Genomic DNA, 17,185 nt, shown 5'->3' with positions numbered 1-17,185 from the left:
AATAAAACTCAAAATATTTACATCTATGTTTCTAGCCTTGCAGTTATATTTCTCTGGAGGACCCTGACTAATACCAATAGTTTTCCAGTGACTTTAAGATGAAGACTGAAATCCATAACCCAGAAGTTTCTGCATGGACTGACCCTTACTTTCTTCCTCAGCCTTATGTTGCACTATGCTCTTCTCATTCTCTGTGTTCTACTCACACTAGGGTTCTTCACATTTCTAGAATGTGTCTGATTTCTCCTTACTCCTTACTTTGTACAATCTGTTCTTCTTCTTGGGACACCCTCCAGGTTACTCCTACTCACCCTTCAGATCACAACTAATTGTAACAGTGGCATTTATCTAGGTCAGTTTCCTCTGGTATTTGTGTTTCTTTCCCCATATTCCTCTCTTCTATTGCACTTATCACAATTGAGCTTTTGCAGCTATTTTTGTAATTATTTTATTAGTATCTCTTTCTCCCACTGGACTGCAAGCTCTGTGAAGCCAGGGACCATGTCTATTTTTCTATTTTTATTAGTCAATAAAAGTAATGCTAGCAACTACACTTACACCAACACAAACAGCCCTAAAATCTCAGTAGTTTAACACAATAAAAATTTATTTTGCATCCCATAGTCCATTGTGGGTCAGGTGACTCTTCTCTAATTAGATACCCAGGAATCCAAATTGCACCACCAACTTTGATATGTTGCCATAAGGATCACAGTGGAAGGAAAAGAGAATGAAAGCTCTTATAGGAGGGTTTTTATGAGCCAGTCCAGGCAAGCATCACTTCTACCCACATTCCATTGGCCAGAGCTCAGTCACAAGGTCCCACGGCAAGAGGGTTGGGAAATATAATTACCTATGTGCCCAGGGAAAAAAAAGAGAAAATTATTATCAGTGAGCATTCATTTGCCACATCTGCTATACCATGCGTTTTTAGAAAAGATCAGTTCCTGATGAAAGGACATTCTCAATAAGCGCTAACTGAATGAATCAACAAATGGATGGATGGATGGATGGATAGATGGGTCTTGTGTTCAACGAGTAGCTCATCAATTCAACTCTTCTGAAGCCATTTGAGTATAGGGAACATATCTGTGTTGCTTGCCATGATATCCTTACTGCTGGAGAAGTTTTGGGCGAATAGTAGAACTTAAGCAAGAATAAATGGTCACCACACTTCTGTTACTGCATAGTATATTTCATGGAGAGGATGGACTGCTAGTGGTTCTTTAAAGAAAGATATGGTGAGATACTTAAGGAGTGAGTTTGTAGAGGCATGGAATGGCTAGGGAAAAAATTAGAAGAAAGTATGAAGAAGGTTAGTATGAGTATGGTTAAGAATAACAACAGAAGGAGTAAATGGAGAGAAAGGAGTTTCGCAGTGGGCATACCTCACTTGACTAGTGTCACCTAAACTCTAAACGTGCTGAGTAGTAAGCTCCACCATTTTTTTTTTATGTATTATAGTCTTGCACCTAGGAGTAGGGTGTCTCTTTAGCGAAATAGCACCTCTCCCCTCCCATCGTGACCCTCGTTTAAAATGAGTAAATACACAGGAAATTGAGTATTTGGATTGACCAGAAGTCGGTACTACAGAAGGCACTTTGTCACTAACCATGCAGAATGGCAAACAATGCTGGTTCCAGCCCCAGATTTCAGGGCAGAATTTTACCCCAGCCTTTCTCCAAACAAAGCTTAAAACTGCACAGTGCCATCAGGAGCTGGAAAAAAAAAAAAATCAATGACATGGGAGAACAGCCAAAATGTTTACATTTTCTATGCTCCTCTCTGCAGCTTTCAGCCCAAGGATGGTATCCATCCTGGTACCTGCAGATGAGTAGGTTGGGGGTGTCACCCTCCCCAACCCTGAGAAAGGGTTGAGGCTACAAAAAGTAGCCAGCCCTACAATATGGGCTTCTGAAATGTACTGTTGGAGTTAGTGACAGGGGAGCCATTCCACCTCTGGGGCTACAGCAGTGCAGTGAGCTTTAGTGGATCAATACTTTAGTCTTGTCATGCTAATTGCTCATTGGTTGACATTCATGATCCTTCCTTGCTCCCTCCCTATGTAAACTCTTTACAGCTGGAATCAGCGAGATGCAAAAATCCCGGGTCTTCTCCTGCAGAAGAGAGAGGGCCTGGCAGCCGAGGTACTATTCCCCCATTTTCTTCCCTCCCCCCCCCCCCCCCCTTTAAAAAGGTTCCTGTGTGTCTGCATGTGATGGTGTGATAGGGAGATGCATGAAGAAATGCCTGGGGTGACTCTCCTGCAACACATAAATGGTATTCCCTTTTAAGAACAAAACAATATCTCCTCTCCCTCTGCGTCCCCCCCTAAAAAAAATAAACAGAAAAGCACCCACCCCTTCTATGAGTTTGGTTGCAGCCTTTCTTCTTGTTTGGTGAATCTGTCATCCTCCACCAGTGCACAATGAATATGTACCTGTACTGTCCTCTTTGCTCCCAGACTAGGGCATGTCAGATGGAGCAGCCCTGTGTGCGCGCGCGTGCGTGTGTGTCTGTGTGATCACGCCTACCATATTGGCTTCCTGTCCCTGGAACATCAGCTTTTCTAGCTGGCTGAGCCAGTCCCCCAGAACCACCGTTGCCACTGAGACCACCCCAACTCCTACCCTGTAAGCATCAGGCCTGTGCTATGCAGGGTTTTGTTTAGCTGTTTAGTGTTAATTGATTTTTCCCCCCTTTTTTTTCCTTTCTTTCCCTGGGCGGGTCAATAGCTGGATGCCTCAGGAGCAGAGGATCTATCAACGGCAGACCAAGCCTAGGGAGACGCAGGCAGACCTGGAACAGAAACCCAGCCCGCTCCAGCTGCTCCCACGATACGTGGTGGCCGGACGGTTGGCGACAGGAAGCACGCCACGGGCCATGAGGCAGGAACCGATTCTGACCCAATCCTTGAGGTCTGGTAAGTTTCCTCAGTCTTGGAAAGCGAGGCAAATGATAACCAAGTCTTTCTTTCCTTACTCAAAAGAGTCAGCAGCATTTTGGCTAATTTCAGTTCAGGAGCTACAGATCAAAATTGGGATGCCCCCAGCGGATCTGGTGGGGTGGAGAGTTGGAGGAAGAATGGGGGTTTGCAGGATAGATGGGGCTAACCAAACTCCGATCCTAAGGTGAGCCACTGCAGCCAGACAGATGTTCTGGGTATTGATTCCTGCATCCTATTATTGATTTCCTCTTGGGGCCAAGCACGGGGTGGACCTATGGAGGACAAGAGGAGAGCTGACACCCTCCCAGAGGGCCAAGCAGCCTTAATCGGTGATAACAGTGTTAAGTGGTCAGCCTGGAGATGAGGTTTGCCAGATCTACTGATCTGTGCTCCTCTGGGATATAAATGCTTCTGAATTTGCTTCTGTGGATATGAATATTTATAATGAAAATAGCTCAGGAGCCTCTGACAGGCACAGGGAGAGTGGCCCACCTAGGATAAGGTTTGATATTAGTAGTTTCCCTCTCCTTATTTCTTCCCCTCTTCTCATTCTCTTGCATTTGTTTATACATCTCTGTTCTCTGCTTTGAACCCCATTTACTAGCCCTCTGAGGAACAGACACAGTTTCTCGGACTATCAGAAGCCAGGAAAAATCCATTCTTTGCAGATGCAGACTCCAGCTGAGGAGGGAGTGCTGCTTCCCCCCAGAGAAGGTTTCATATATTCAGGGGCCTGGCCTGGGAAAGGAATGGGCTCTGTGTGTGTGTGTAGCATGTGGGTGTAAAGACTTTTTTTAATTGTTGTTCTGTTCTTGCTTTTAGTGGGGCATCAGTTTGAAATATAACAAACAGGTTTTGTAGCACAAATGTGTTAACCAGTGTTGAGACCCTGCTTTGGCTCACTTGCAGTGTTAAATCTAGGAGAACAATTGGAAGGGCCCCACACTGCTGTGGTTCAGCACCTCATAAATCTAAGCATGTATCTGTTCACAATAAGCAAATAGAGCATCCTTTACCCAAGAGAATGGAAAAAGAAAGGAGGCTAAGGGCCCACTGAGGGGCAGAGCCCTTGAAGCCAGCTGGTAAATCTGAGTTTATTGACCAAAGCTTTGCCCACTGCCAAGGAGTACCTTATAAAGGATTAGAATCATTTGGCTTTAAGTTTTAGATCTGGGTTGAAATTTGGAAGGTAGGGAAAATGGTCTTTGAAATCTCACTCTGAAAAATGGCACTCCCTAAATGCATCATCTGCTTTGATATCCAGGATATAATCTTACCCATTTTGGAACTTCTGACTATTTTTACCAGGTTTTTGTCTTGCCTTGGTGCTAATATCTTGAACTAGGTGTCTTTGTGTCTGCCCTCAGCATGTTTCATTAATTTGTAATTTATGCCTACAAAATTGTTTAAGGACTTCTGGATCTTTTACTCTGCTCTTTTGTTGTTTCTTTTTATTCAGCAGTGGTAGTTTCAGAGCTCAACTCTAGCTCATGTCTCCTGTAGTAAGTTATTGAGTGTTAGGGACTCTAATTGGCAATAAGTGTCAGTATTTTGGACCCCATTTGGTTTAGATCATTTATATAGAATAAAAGTCTAACAGATATAATCACAGTAGCCTTGGCTTAAGAATGTTTCTAGGCATACTTGAGGTTGGAAAACACTTCAAGCTGAAAATGGAAGAACGTTCTGGTTAGTAACTTGCATGCTTCTGTGGTAACAGAGAGAATTAGAATGCAGTTCTTTGTTTGATTTATATGGTGAGTCCCAGATATGAAAGGTATATTTTACTGAAGAAATAAACTTTCATCATTGACCTAGAGAATGGAAGACCCAGGTTGGTACTGAAATCCTGCTCTGCCAGGTCACAATGAAAAACATAATTATTAAGAAGAGATTTGTTTAGGAAGAAAAGTCCTGATGTTGGAGTTTTTCCTCCCATTGTCTGCAGTATTTATCAACATTTGCTTGCTTGCATGATTCCTCTGAAAAACAAAATTATTTGGAGAAAGTGATCAAAATTTTAGAATTGAATGTACTTCACTGATTAAATGCATGTGCCCTTGTGATCTGAGTGCCACTAAATCTAAACAGCACATACATAAATTCAGTGTTGTCTGATGCTGTTCCTATGGGTCATATTTGAAAGCTTGTTGCTAGTCATAGAAAAATTATTTTATTATGGAGTCATCTAGTGACTTAGGATAATAAGCTTCAATGTCTTTGGATTTGTAGGAATTTATGTGGTAGATAATATTTATATTATCTTTCACATTTTATATTTTTATACATATAGATATATTTTTCAATTCCATTTGTCCTAAAGGTTTTTACACTGAACATTTTCTCTAATGAAAAGATAGAAATCTTTCATTATATGCTATATTCATAACATAAAAGGTAATAATATTAATATTTCACTATTTCCATATGAATAATACATGTTTAATGTTCCAAACCTTTCTAAACATTTTAACTCTACTTATTTTATCCTTAGAGTAGATTTGTAAGTTAGAGCAAGAATCATCATCTCCATTTTACCAATCATAAAATACGCACAAGGTGACACAGATACTTGTGTCAGACTTAGGGTGATAACCAGAGGCTATGGTCTCCTGGTCAAGTGCTCTTTCCCCAGCTCCCAAATGCTTCCATTAGCATTTGATAGGATTTTAGCATATTTCAAATTTCCAATACTTATCACAACCATTGAAATGCATGCAAGGCAGTTGTTGATAGAACTTTTTTTTTTACTGGATACCTATACATTTTTGGGAGAGGGGGGGAATCATACAATATGTTACACATTCTACTCAAGCAAGGAAAGGTAGCAAATAAGTATCTCAAGTATCTTTCATTGGCCTTTATTACACCAGAGCAGGCTGCAAAGTCTGATGACAAGATGGATATTTTTTTATTTGGCTCAGAATTTCTGTGAGCTATTGATATGATTAGTCAATCAGTTTGCTCCCCAGGAACATGTCCGTGGGGAAACATAGTGAGTATGTATTAAATAATTTCACAAAACCATTGTGCACATAGTCTTCATACCCACCTAACTTTGCTTTTAAAGAAATGTTATATATAACGTGAAGCATCAAGATGAAGTGCTTAAAGTCAAGCATAAGCTTTTCTTCTTCCTGAAACAACCACTGTCCTTCTCCAAGTTTCTCACCATTTCAGAACTCTGAACATTTTCTGCTCCATGAACCCCATCGCCAGTCTGGTGAAACCCTTGTACCTTATTTTCAGAATACTGTTCTTAAATCTATAAAACAAAATACATAGAAAATACAAAGGAAACAAATTTATAATGAAATTCTGTTTTCAAAATATTTTAAATAACAATTTCTGATATGATAATATGTGTACTTTTTGTTTTTGTTTTTTCTTTTAACAAATCAATTTTATTGATCCATACTAATAAAGCATAAATCCATCCAGAAGGTACAATCAATGATATTTGGTATAATTACATAGTTGTGCATTCATCACTTCAATCTTTATTAGAGCATTTTCATTATTCCAATAATGATAATTAAAAACAAAAAACAGGCAAACAAAAAACTCATCACCTCTCAATCTCTGCATGCTTCCCCTGCCAAATGTAGCTGCTATTCTGTTTATGTCTCTCTAGCTTATTTGTATTTATATTTTGTAAATAACAGCCTTATATATATAATATTACCCGTATTCGTATTTCACCTAAGGTTTCACTATGTCATACAGTCCTATGTTAAATTTTTTAGCTTTCCTTGTAGTAACATACATGTCCTTAGACTTTCCCTCTCAACCACTGTCATACCATATAATGATTCCACCAGTTACAAACACTATTATGTGCTTTCACCATTTCTATTCATTTCCAAAGATTAACAAAAAGCTTTTTTTTTACCAGTTCTGCACAAATTAGCCCTCAGCTTTCCATTCTCTAACCTCATTCTATTTCCAGGAAACTATATTCTAATTATTAACTCCATGAGTTTAAACAATATATTTAGTTCATAATAGCACAATCATACCGTATTGTCCTTTTGTGTCTGGCTTGCTTCACTCAACAAATTGTCCTCCAGGTTTATCCATGTTTTTATATGTTTCATGGCTTCATTTCTTCCTATAGGTGCATAATATTCTATCATGTGTATGCATCACAATTTGTTTGTCCATTCAGCTGTTGGTGGACACCTGAGTTGTTTCCATCTTTTGGCAATTGTGAATAATACCACTTTGAACATAGGTGTGCAGTTGTCTATTCGTGTAACAGACAGTTCTTCTGGGTATATACCTAGTAGTGGGATTGCCAGGTCACATGGGAAGTCTATATTCAAATTCCTTAGGAATTGCCAAACAGTCCTCCATAGTGACTGCACCATTCTATATTTCCATCAACAGTGAAAAAGTGTTCCTATTTCTCCACATCCTCTCCAACATTTGTAGTTTTCCAACTTTTTAATAGTGACCATTCTAATAGGCATGAAATAATATCTCATTGTAGTTTTGATTTGCATTCCCCTAATCGATAATGATGTTGAACATTTTTTCTTGTGCTTTTTTGCCATTTATATTTCTTCTTTGGATAATTGTCTATTCAAGTCTTTTGCCAATTTTTTAATCAGTTCGTTTGTCTTTTTATTGTTTAGTTGTAGTATCTCTTTATATGTTATGGATATTAAACCATTATTGGATATGTGATTTCCAAATATTTTCTCCCATTAAATTGGCTGCCTTTTCACCTTTTTGACAAAGTCCTTTGAGGTAGAAGGGTTTAATTTTGAGGACGTATCATTCATCTATGTTTTTCTTTTTTGCTTGTGCTTTGGGTGTCAGGTTTAAGAAACAACTGCCTACCACAAGGTCTTGAAGATGTTTTCCTATTTTTTTTTTCTAGAAATTTTATGGTTGTCACCTTTATATTTAGGCCCTTGATCCATTTTGAGTAAATTTTTGTATAAATGTATGAGATAGGGTCCTCTTTCTTTCCTTTGTATATGGGTATCCAGTTTTCCCAGCACCATTTGTTGAATAGAATTCTCTGGCCCAACTGGAAGGGCTTGACAGATTGTCAAAAATCACTTAACCATAGAAGTAAGGGTCTATTTCTGAGTTCTCCTTTCGGTTCCATTGGTCAGTCTGTCTCTCTGTATCCAGTACCATGCTGTCTTTTTTTACCAATGCAGTTAAAAAATATGTAGGGAAGCGGACTTGGCCCAATGGTTAGGGAGTCCACCTACCACATGGGACGTCCACGGTTCAAACCCCGGGCCTCCTTGACCAGTGTGGAGCTGGCCTATTCACAGTGCTGACGCGCCCAACGAGTGCCGTGCCACATAGGGGAGCCCCACATGCAAGGAATGCGCCCTGTAAGGGGAGCCGCCCAGCGCGAAAGAAAGTGCAGTCTGCCCAGGAATGGCACTGCACACACAGAGAGCTGACGCAGCAAGATGACACAACAACAACGAAAAAAAGAAACACAGATTCCCGTGCTGCTGACAGCAACAGAAGCGGACAAAAAACATGCAGCGAATAGACACAGAGAACAGACAACTGGGGCAGGGGAGAGAAATAAATAAATAAATCTTTTAAAATATATATGTATTTAAGTAAGTAAATCAGGAAGTGAGAATTCTCCAACTTCATTCTTCTTTGACTATTTGGCACCCTTTCCCTTCCAAGTAAATTTGGTAATTGGTTTTTCCATTTCTGCAAAAAGGCTGTTACAGTTTTTATTGGGATTGCATTGAATTTGTAAATCAGCTTGGGTAAATTTGCCATCTTAGTGATATTTAGTCTTCTAATCCATGAATGCAGAATGTCCTTGCATTTATTTAGTTCTTCTTTAGTTTCTCTTAGCAATGTTTTGTAGTTTTTTGAATACATGTCCTTTATATCCTTGGTTAAGTTTATTCCTAAATATTTGATTCTTTTAGTCTCCATTATATATGGATTTTTTTCTGATTTCCTCCTCAGATTGCTCATCAGTAGTGTATAGAAACACTATCTGATTTTTGTATATTAATCTTTTAATCTGCCACTTTGCTGAACTCATCTATTAGTTCTAATGGCTTTGTTTTGGATTTTTCAGAATTTTCTAGATTTAGGACCACATCATCAGCGAATAGTGAAGGTTTTACTTCTTCCTTTCCTATTTGAGTGCCTATTGTTTCTTTTTCTGGCCTAATTGTTCTAACTAGAACTTCTAGCAAAATATTGAGTAACAGTGGTGACAGCAGGCATCCTTGTCTTGCTCTTGACCTCATCACGAAAGCTTTCAGTCTTTTACCATTGAGTACAATGCTAGCTGTAGGTTTTTCATATATGCACTTTACTATACTGAGGAAGCCTCCTTCTATTTCTGTCATTTGCAGTGCTTTTATCAAGAAAGAATGTTGTATTATATCAAATGCCTTTTCTACAACAATCAAAAGGATCATGTGATTTTTCTTCTTTAATTTATTAATGTGGTATATTACACTAATTGATTTTCTTGTGTTGAACCACCCTTGCATACTTGGATAAAATCCACTTAATTGTGGTGTATAATTCTTTAAATTTGCTTTCGGATTCAATTTGCAAATATTTTGTTGATGATTTTTACTTCTATATTCATTAGGGTTAGTGGTCTTAATTTTCTTTTCTTGTATTATCTTTACCTGATTTTGATATTACAGTGAGAAGTGGTTTGTTAGTGTTCTTTCCTGTTCAATTTTTGGAAGAGCTTGAGCAAGATTGCTATCAGATTGTCTTTTAATGATTTGTGCAAATTACCTGTGAAACCATCTGGTCCTGGGCTTTTCATCTTTGGAAGGATTTTGATGACTGTTTCTATCTCTTTATTTATGATTGGTTTGCTGAGGTCTCCTATTTCTTCAAGGGTCAGTTGTTGGCCTCCGCTGCGGCACTGCAGGCAGGTTGCTGCAGGCGAGTCGCTGCCGGGGATCGGGCCTATGCCACGGCTGGACCGGGGCGGCAGCGGGCGGCTCAAGGCTTGGGGGACGCGCGGTTCGATGGAAGAAGAACCACGGAGACGAGGTCTATGCGCAGGTCTGATTTTATTCGGGAAGTACATGGGGTTTTATAGTGTCATGGAGGCAGGGAGGTTGTGGGAGGGGCATGTCCGCGGGGCAGCTGAGGATTGGCTGCAGAGGCAAGGGCGGACCTGCGGTTTATGACGTAAGCCATTGATGGCAGAGGGGGTTGTTTCCGAGGTTGTGCCGGGGCAGATACGGGATGAGGGCGGTTGAAATGAGGCGGGGAGAACAGCGATCGGCTGGGAGGGGGAAGATAACAGTGGCTGGGAGGAGGGGCGGAGGGAGGCAGCAGCACAAACTGCTGCTGAGAAGGGCCATAATACAGGGAGGTTACGAGGAACAGGCGGGCAAAGTATAAGGAAGCGAAAGGCAGGGTGGGAGCAGGGGACAATTGCTCCCTCTTTCGAAAATAAGAACGCACAGGTTTTGTGGGATTGACATTTTGTGGGGAGGAAAGATGAGGGGGGTGAGAGGAGGGGAAATAGGAGAGAAAGGAACGAGGAGGGGCTACCGGCAGGGGGCGTGGGGGCACGAGGGGGGCGTGAGCAGAGGGGAGGGCGGCTGAAATGCCCGATTCCCCATGCGGAGGGCAGAGAACCCGTACCCGCAGCTCGAGGCGACCACGATGGGCCCTATCGATGGCCGCCTCCTGCCACCTCCGTGAGCCACACCTGGGCGTGCCGGGCCTCCTCGGGAAGGGGATGGCTTTGGGAGAGGACTAGGACAGCTGTGGAAAGGTTGGTGACGAACTGCAAGGCGTCGAGGGGAATAGGGATGGAGACATTTGGCAATGACGAGGAGACAGGAAGGGCGAGGGGGTCGCAGCTTTCTGGGAGGAAGTCGCAGTTGGGGGAGTACATGGTGGGGAAGGTGGGGGAGTGAGGGGAGAGAAAGAGGAAACCAGGCGGTTGAAGAAGGGCGGCCCAAAGGGGCGTGGCCTGGGCTGAGGAGGCTAAGGAGAGCATAATGATGAGAAGGTGTAGGGGGGGGGTGGTAGGAGGGGGGGGGGTGGTAGGAGGGCGCGGGGCAGGGGAGGCGCGAGCACAACGGAGAAGCTGGAGAATTTGCTGCTCGATGGAGGCATCTTCGAGGGAGAGACGGCTCAAGCGGCGGACAAGAAGACGACGTCGACGTCGCTCGCGGCGGGAGAGAGCTGGCGTGGTCCCTGCGGGTGATGGCGCAGGAGGGGCAGACTCAGGCGGGCTCGACTGGGCGACTGGAGGCGTCATCTGCAATGACAAGAGGAGAAAAACCTCACGGGGGGGGGTGAGGTGCGGAGAGGGGCCATCATTATGGCAGGGGGGAATCATCAGGGGGAAGGGGGTCGGGAGGTGGAAGGTCGGCAGGGCCGTGTGGAGTGAAGGGCTTAACAAGACGAGCAGGGATCCAGACAGGCTGGGGTGCGGATTCCAGGAAGACGCAGGCAAATCCTCGCCCTTGGGTGAGAAGGGGCGCTGGTCCGGTCCACTTGCTAGTGAGCGGGTCGCGCCAGAGGACGAGAGGGGCCGGAGTGGGCCGGTAAGAGGGCCCCCAGTGCTTGTGGACGGGCGAAAGCCCCTCAGAGTCAAAGGTCATCAGGTTGTGCTGGATGAGCACTTGCGTGACTGTTTCACGTGGGGTGAGGCGGGGTTGAGTCTCTCTAGTCTTCTGGACGAGGATCTTGAGGGTTTGGTGAATTCTTTCAACAAGTCCTTGGCCTTGCGGGTTGTATGCGATGCCGAAGTGGTGGGTGATGTTGTAGAGCTTCACAAACTCGGCAAAGGCGGCGCTGCGGTAGGCGGGGCCATTATCTGTCTTTATGTCCCAAGGGACTCCCATGAAGAGGATGGCTTCCCGGAGCGCTTGAGTGGCATACTTGGCAGACTCTCCCGGGAGGGCGACGGCGTAGCAGAGGTGCGAAAACGTATCGATGGCAACATGAAGGAACTTCCATCGGCCAAAGGAAGCGACATGTGTGACATCTAATTGCCATCTAGAGTTGGGCCGCAATCCGCGCGGGTTGACACCCTGGGGCTGGAGTGGCCCCAGGGGCAGCAAAGGTGCGCAGGAGCAGCACGCACGCACCAGATGTTTGCATGTCTCGATGGGAAGTTCTGGGAGGAGTCGATGGAGGGCGGGCGCACCAAGATGGAAGCGCGCATGCAAGGTCTTTGCCTGGTTGATAATGTCTCCTACGGCAGCTGCGGGGCTGAGGGCATTGATGGAAGCACCTTGGGCCGCTTGGTCAGCGAGATGGTTGCCGTGAGCCAAGGGGCCTGGGAGGCCTGAGTGGCTCCTAACATGGGCAATGAACCAGGGTTGTCGCCGCCTCTCTAAGAGGAGTTGAAGGTCAGCTAAGGCCAGGTTGATGTCCCGGTTGCCGATGCTAGCAGGCGGCAGGAAGGCCGCAAAGGCAAGGATACGAGAGACCTGCAGGCAGTAGAGACTGTCCGTGAAGATATTTACTGGCTGGTCCTGGAGGTATTGGAGAGCCAGAGTGACGGCTTTCAATTCGGCCACTTGGACAGAGCTGCTATGTCGGCGGGTGTGGCAGAGGGGTTGTGTGGAGTTTGGCTTGTAGAGGACTATAGCAAGGCAGTGCTTGGAGGCGTCAGTGAAGGCGATGGCGGCGTTGGGGAGTGGCTTGGAGGACGGGAACGGGAAATGGTCAGGAGCTGCGACAGGGAGCGTGCTGAGGCCTTGTATGAGGCGGTGCTGGGGGAAGTGATTATCGAATGGGCCGGAGAATAGGAGGAACAGTGCCTGCATATCTATGGAGTCCTTTAGCAAGTGAGTGACCTGCTGAGTTGTAAGGGGCCAAATGATGACATCTGGATGACGCCCGTAATGGTGGGTGGAGCGCTCAACAGGGCGATGGCGAGCTGCGCGAACAGGACGGATTGGGGGGTGATTTTGCGAAGCTTGCTTTTGGCTAAATGGACCCACAGGAGTGGACCGTCCTGCCAGATGAGGCCAGTGGGGGTCCCACGGGTGGGAAGGACAAGTCCTGCGAATGGCTTGTCTGGGTCTATTCGCTGGAGCAAGCAGTCCATTAGGGCAGAGTTGACACAGCTCAGGGCGTACTCTGCTTCATACGACAGGGTGACCCTCTTTGTGGGTGCCTGTGATGGTGGGCCAGTGGTCTGAAGGAGCTGGAACAGAGGCTGCAGCTGATGTGTGGTGAATGGCAGCGACGGGCGCAGCCAGTTGAGCTGGCCACAAAGCTGTTGGAGATCATGGAGCGTCATGGTTTTGGGGACGTTTATAAGCGGCGCCATGGACGTGACCGTTTCCGAGATTTCAAAGCCCAAGAATTGAAACGGTGGGTGGAAAACGGCTTTCTCTATGTTGATCTGAAGACCGATATCTTTCAGATTGGAGAGAAGACTGGCAACTATAGCTTGTAGTTTTGGCTGCTCGGATGGGCTACAAGGATGTCATCCATGTAATGCACGATAGTGGCCTCGGAGGTGAAGGGCTCAATAGCAGTAGCCACAAACAGCTGGCAGATGGCAGGGCTGTTCTTCATGCCTTGGGGGAGGACTTTCCACTGATACCGTTTGGCAGGCCGGTGGTGGTTGGGCTGGGGAACAGTAAAGGCGAACCGTGGGCGGTCATCCGGATGCAGGGGGATAGAGAAGAAGCAGTCCTTGATGTCGAGGACTGCCACATACCAATCTCGCAGAAAGGCTGACGGGTGAGGCATGCCGGGCTGAGGAGAGCCCATGGGTTTGATGTGCTTGTTAACCTCTCACAGGTCGTGGAGGAGGCGTGGCTTGCCAGATTTTTTGATGATGAAAAAAATGGGAGTATTGTATGGACTGGTGGAGGGCTCAACATGGCCAGCACGGAGCTGCTCTTCCACGAGGTCCTGAAGAATAGCTAGTTTCGGGGCAGTCATAGGCCATTGCTCCACCCAAATGGGTTCCTCTGTGTCCCATTGCAGAGGAACGGGTGCTGGAGGTCGAACGCGAGCAACGGCCAAAACTATTGGGGGGGCAGCGATGGCTGCGAAGTAAAAAGAACGGCGCCTGACTGGTGAAGAATGTCGCGCCCCCAAAGGACTTGCTTGATATCCCTGAGAACCAGGGGACGGAAGAACCCTGACCGTCCATCGGTGTCATGCCAGGCAAGATCTTCAGCCGCCTGTTGCGAGGAGGACTGGCCTGTGGCGCCTACGATGACGGGTCCGGCTGTGAGTGGGAAGTCACGAGCTTGGGAGAGTGGGATGCAGGAGATTTCGGCGCCGGTGTCAAGAAGGCCGTCCATCCACTTTCCATTGACCTTGATGGTGAGGCGCGGCTGCGAAGCGGGCGACATGGGAACGGACCAGTGGATGCCTACGGGCGGGGCTGGCGCGGGGCGATTGGAGCCTCTTGATGGCGGGGCTGAGGCTTGCCCCGCTGCCCGTTTAAAGGCTGTCTCGGAACACGGCAATCGCGAGCCCAATGATACCCTTTTCCACAGCGCGGGCAGGGGGTGGAGGGCGGCCGGGCGGCAGGAACAGGGCGCGGTGGTGGCACCATAGGCTGGACTACGGGTTGCGGCAGAGCCGGAAGGTTGGGGCACTCCCGAGCGAAGTGGCCCAATTCGCCGCAGCGGAAGCAGGTGTTGGTTGTTTGGACTGCCACGACAATAGCCGCTGCAAGCGCAGATGCTTGCCCAGAAACTCCGGAGCATGCGAGGACCCAGTCTTGGAGCGGCTTGTCACGAAGGGGACGAATGATGGCTTTGCAAGCTGGGTTAGCCCCCTCCTGCAGGATGTCCTTAACGAAGGACTCGCGGGCTGCATTGCCGACGACTCGCCTCTCTGCAGCGGCCTGCACACGAGCTACGAACTCATTAAATGGCTCCTCGGGTTTTTGGAAAAGCTTCACGAGGGGCTCTGGGGCGGCCGCGGCGCACGAACGGAAGGCTCGAAAAACACAGTCACGGAGCTGGATGAAAAACCCAGGCGGGGTGGCAGTGTAGGCGCTGGGATCGCCGTAAGGGCCGAACCCGAGAAATGCGTTTGCAGGGTAATGCACACCCTGACGAGCATTGTCGGCAATCTGATTGTCGATCAGGACACTGAGATGGGCTCGCCAGTCAATGAATTGCCCGGGGGAGAGAACCGCTCGGGCTAGAGAGATCCAGTCGTAAGGGATGCAGCGAGGGATGGTCATACGCTCGAGAAGGTCTTGGGCATGAGGGCTGGCAAGGCCATCCTCTTTTATCGCGTTGCGGAGCATTTGGATGTCTTTGGGGGAAAAGGGGACCCACGCTTGTGGGCTCTGCGGAGTGCGAGCGGGATTGAGGGGGAACATCTGAGCCAGAGGCGGAGTGGGGGAGGTGAGAAAGGCAGTGTCATACGCTGGTGGAGGAGGATTCCCGATGCTCCCGCTATTGCTGGGGCAGGCGGGAGGTGAAGCGGGCCATGGAGGTGAGGCATTGGCGGTGCCACCGGGCGCCGGCCAGGAGGGCGCGGCGGCAACGGTGTTCCTGATTGGCCAAGATGGCGGCACGGTGACGTCACGCCTGACATCACTTCTGGCCTCGGGCCAAGATGGAGGAGTGGCCACGTCATTTCCAGGTACAGGCCAAGATGGCACCGGAGGCTCTGCCGGTTTAGCCGAAAATGGCGATCGGCAGGCATCCGGGACGGGACCGGATGGCGACGAGACAGGAAGAGGTGGGTAAAGGCGGGAAGAGGGCGCCAAGGAAGAAGAAGGAGGAGGTGCGCCATGTTGGCATTGTTTGCAGGACGCGGTGGGGGGGGGAGAAGGCGGGGGGTCGCCATGTTGGTTGGGGTCCGGATCGGAGGCTGTGGGGGGATCCAGTTCGAGCACGGCCTCTAGCTGGGCGGACAGAGAACAGCAGCGTCGTCTCCATCAGGATCGCAGGTGAGAGGGTGGCTAGGCTCACAGGCGAGAGCGGAGGCAGGGGAGGGCACACCTTGGAGACAGGCGCGGATAGCGACGAGGGTCGGGATAAGGCCAGGGGGAAACTGCTTGCGATCGTGCTCCATAGCGGACGTCACCCGCTGAATTAAACGTTCGTAGGTCTCTGGGCTCCAGAGAGCACAGGTGACGAGCCAAGGGTTAAAGGGTAGGAGAAGGTCCCAATACCGCTGTAGCTGACGGAGAGAGACCTTCACGTGGTGAGTCTCTAAGAGGGCAGCGAGCAGGCGGACTTGAGGAACCTGACGGGATGAGAGGGAGGCCCCCATCGCGGCAGAGGGCTCAGGAGGGGGGTGAAGGGAGCAACGCCGGAGAGTCCCTACCTTGAGCGGTGGCACGGGAGGACAGCGATGGGTCCCGTGCGAGGGGTCAGCAGCGGGCTGGCCAGACAAGGGGCCGTAGCTGGGGTCCCTGTCCGGGCGCCACCTGTTGGCCTCCGCTGCGGCACTGCAGGCAGGTTGCTGCAGGCGAGTCGCTGCCGGGGATCGGGCCTACGCCACGGCCGGACCGGGGCGGCAGCGGGCGGCTCAAGGCTTGGGGGACGCGCGGTTCGATGGAAGAAGAACCACGGAGACGAGGTCTATGCGCAGGTCTAATTTTATTCGGGAAGTACATGGGGTTTTATAGTATCATGGAGGCGGGGAGGTTGTGGGAGGGGCATGTCCGCGGGGCAGCTGAGGATTGGCTGCAGAGGCAAGGGCGGACCTGCGGTTTATGACGTAAGCCATTGATGGCAGAGGGGGTTGTTTCCGAGGTTGTGCCGGGGCAGATACGGGATGAGGGCGGTTGAAATGAGGCGGGGAGAACAGCGATCGGCTGGGAGGGGGAAGATAACAGTGGCTGGGAGGAGGGGCGGAGGGAGGCAGCAGCACAAACTGCTGCTGAGAAGGGCCATAATACAGGGAGGTTACGAGGAACAGGCGGGCAAAGTATAAGGAAGCGAAAGGCAGGGTGGGAGCAGGGGACAGTCAGTATAGGTTGTTTGTGTGTTTCTAAGAATTTGTCCATCTTGTCTACATTGTCTACTTTTATGGCATATAGTTGTTCATAGTATCCACTTGTCATATCTCTTATTTCTGCAGGGTCAGTAGTAATGTCTTCCCTCTCATTTCTGATTTTATTTAGTGGCTGGTCAATTTTTTAAAGAGCTTTAAATATAATTTTTGGAAGAAGTTGGGCAAGATTGGTATCAGATCATCTTTGGAGTGGTTGGTTGAATTCACCTGTGAAGCCATCTGGTCCTTGGCTTTTCATCATTTAAAGGATTTTGATAACTGTTTCAATCTCTGTACTTG

At 47.7% G+C, this 17,185-nt stretch overlaps 1 long non-coding RNA gene across 1 annotated transcript in view; it reads left to right on the top strand.

The window, feature by feature from the left end:
- Positions 1–2,080: 2,080 nt before the first annotated feature.
- LOC131274309 (uncharacterized) overlaps positions 2,081–17,185 on the top strand; it is a 72,408-nt gene continuing 57,303 nt past the window's right edge. The window contains exons 1-2 of the long non-coding RNA XR_009181523.2: positions 2,081–2,147; positions 2,736–2,923. This is a non-coding gene — a long non-coding RNA (uncharacterized lncRNA). The remainder of the gene's footprint in view (positions 2,148–2,735; positions 2,924–17,185) is intronic.

The sequence above is a fragment of the Dasypus novemcinctus genome, chromosome 18, assembly GCF_030445035.2.
Source record: "Dasypus novemcinctus isolate mDasNov1 chromosome 18, mDasNov1.1.hap2, whole genome shotgun sequence".
In the NCBI taxonomy this organism is placed as follows: domain Eukaryota; kingdom Metazoa; phylum Chordata; class Mammalia; order Cingulata; family Dasypodidae; genus Dasypus; species Dasypus novemcinctus.
Note: the sequence above shows the minus strand (reverse complement) of the source record. Positions and strands in the feature narration are given on the sequence as shown.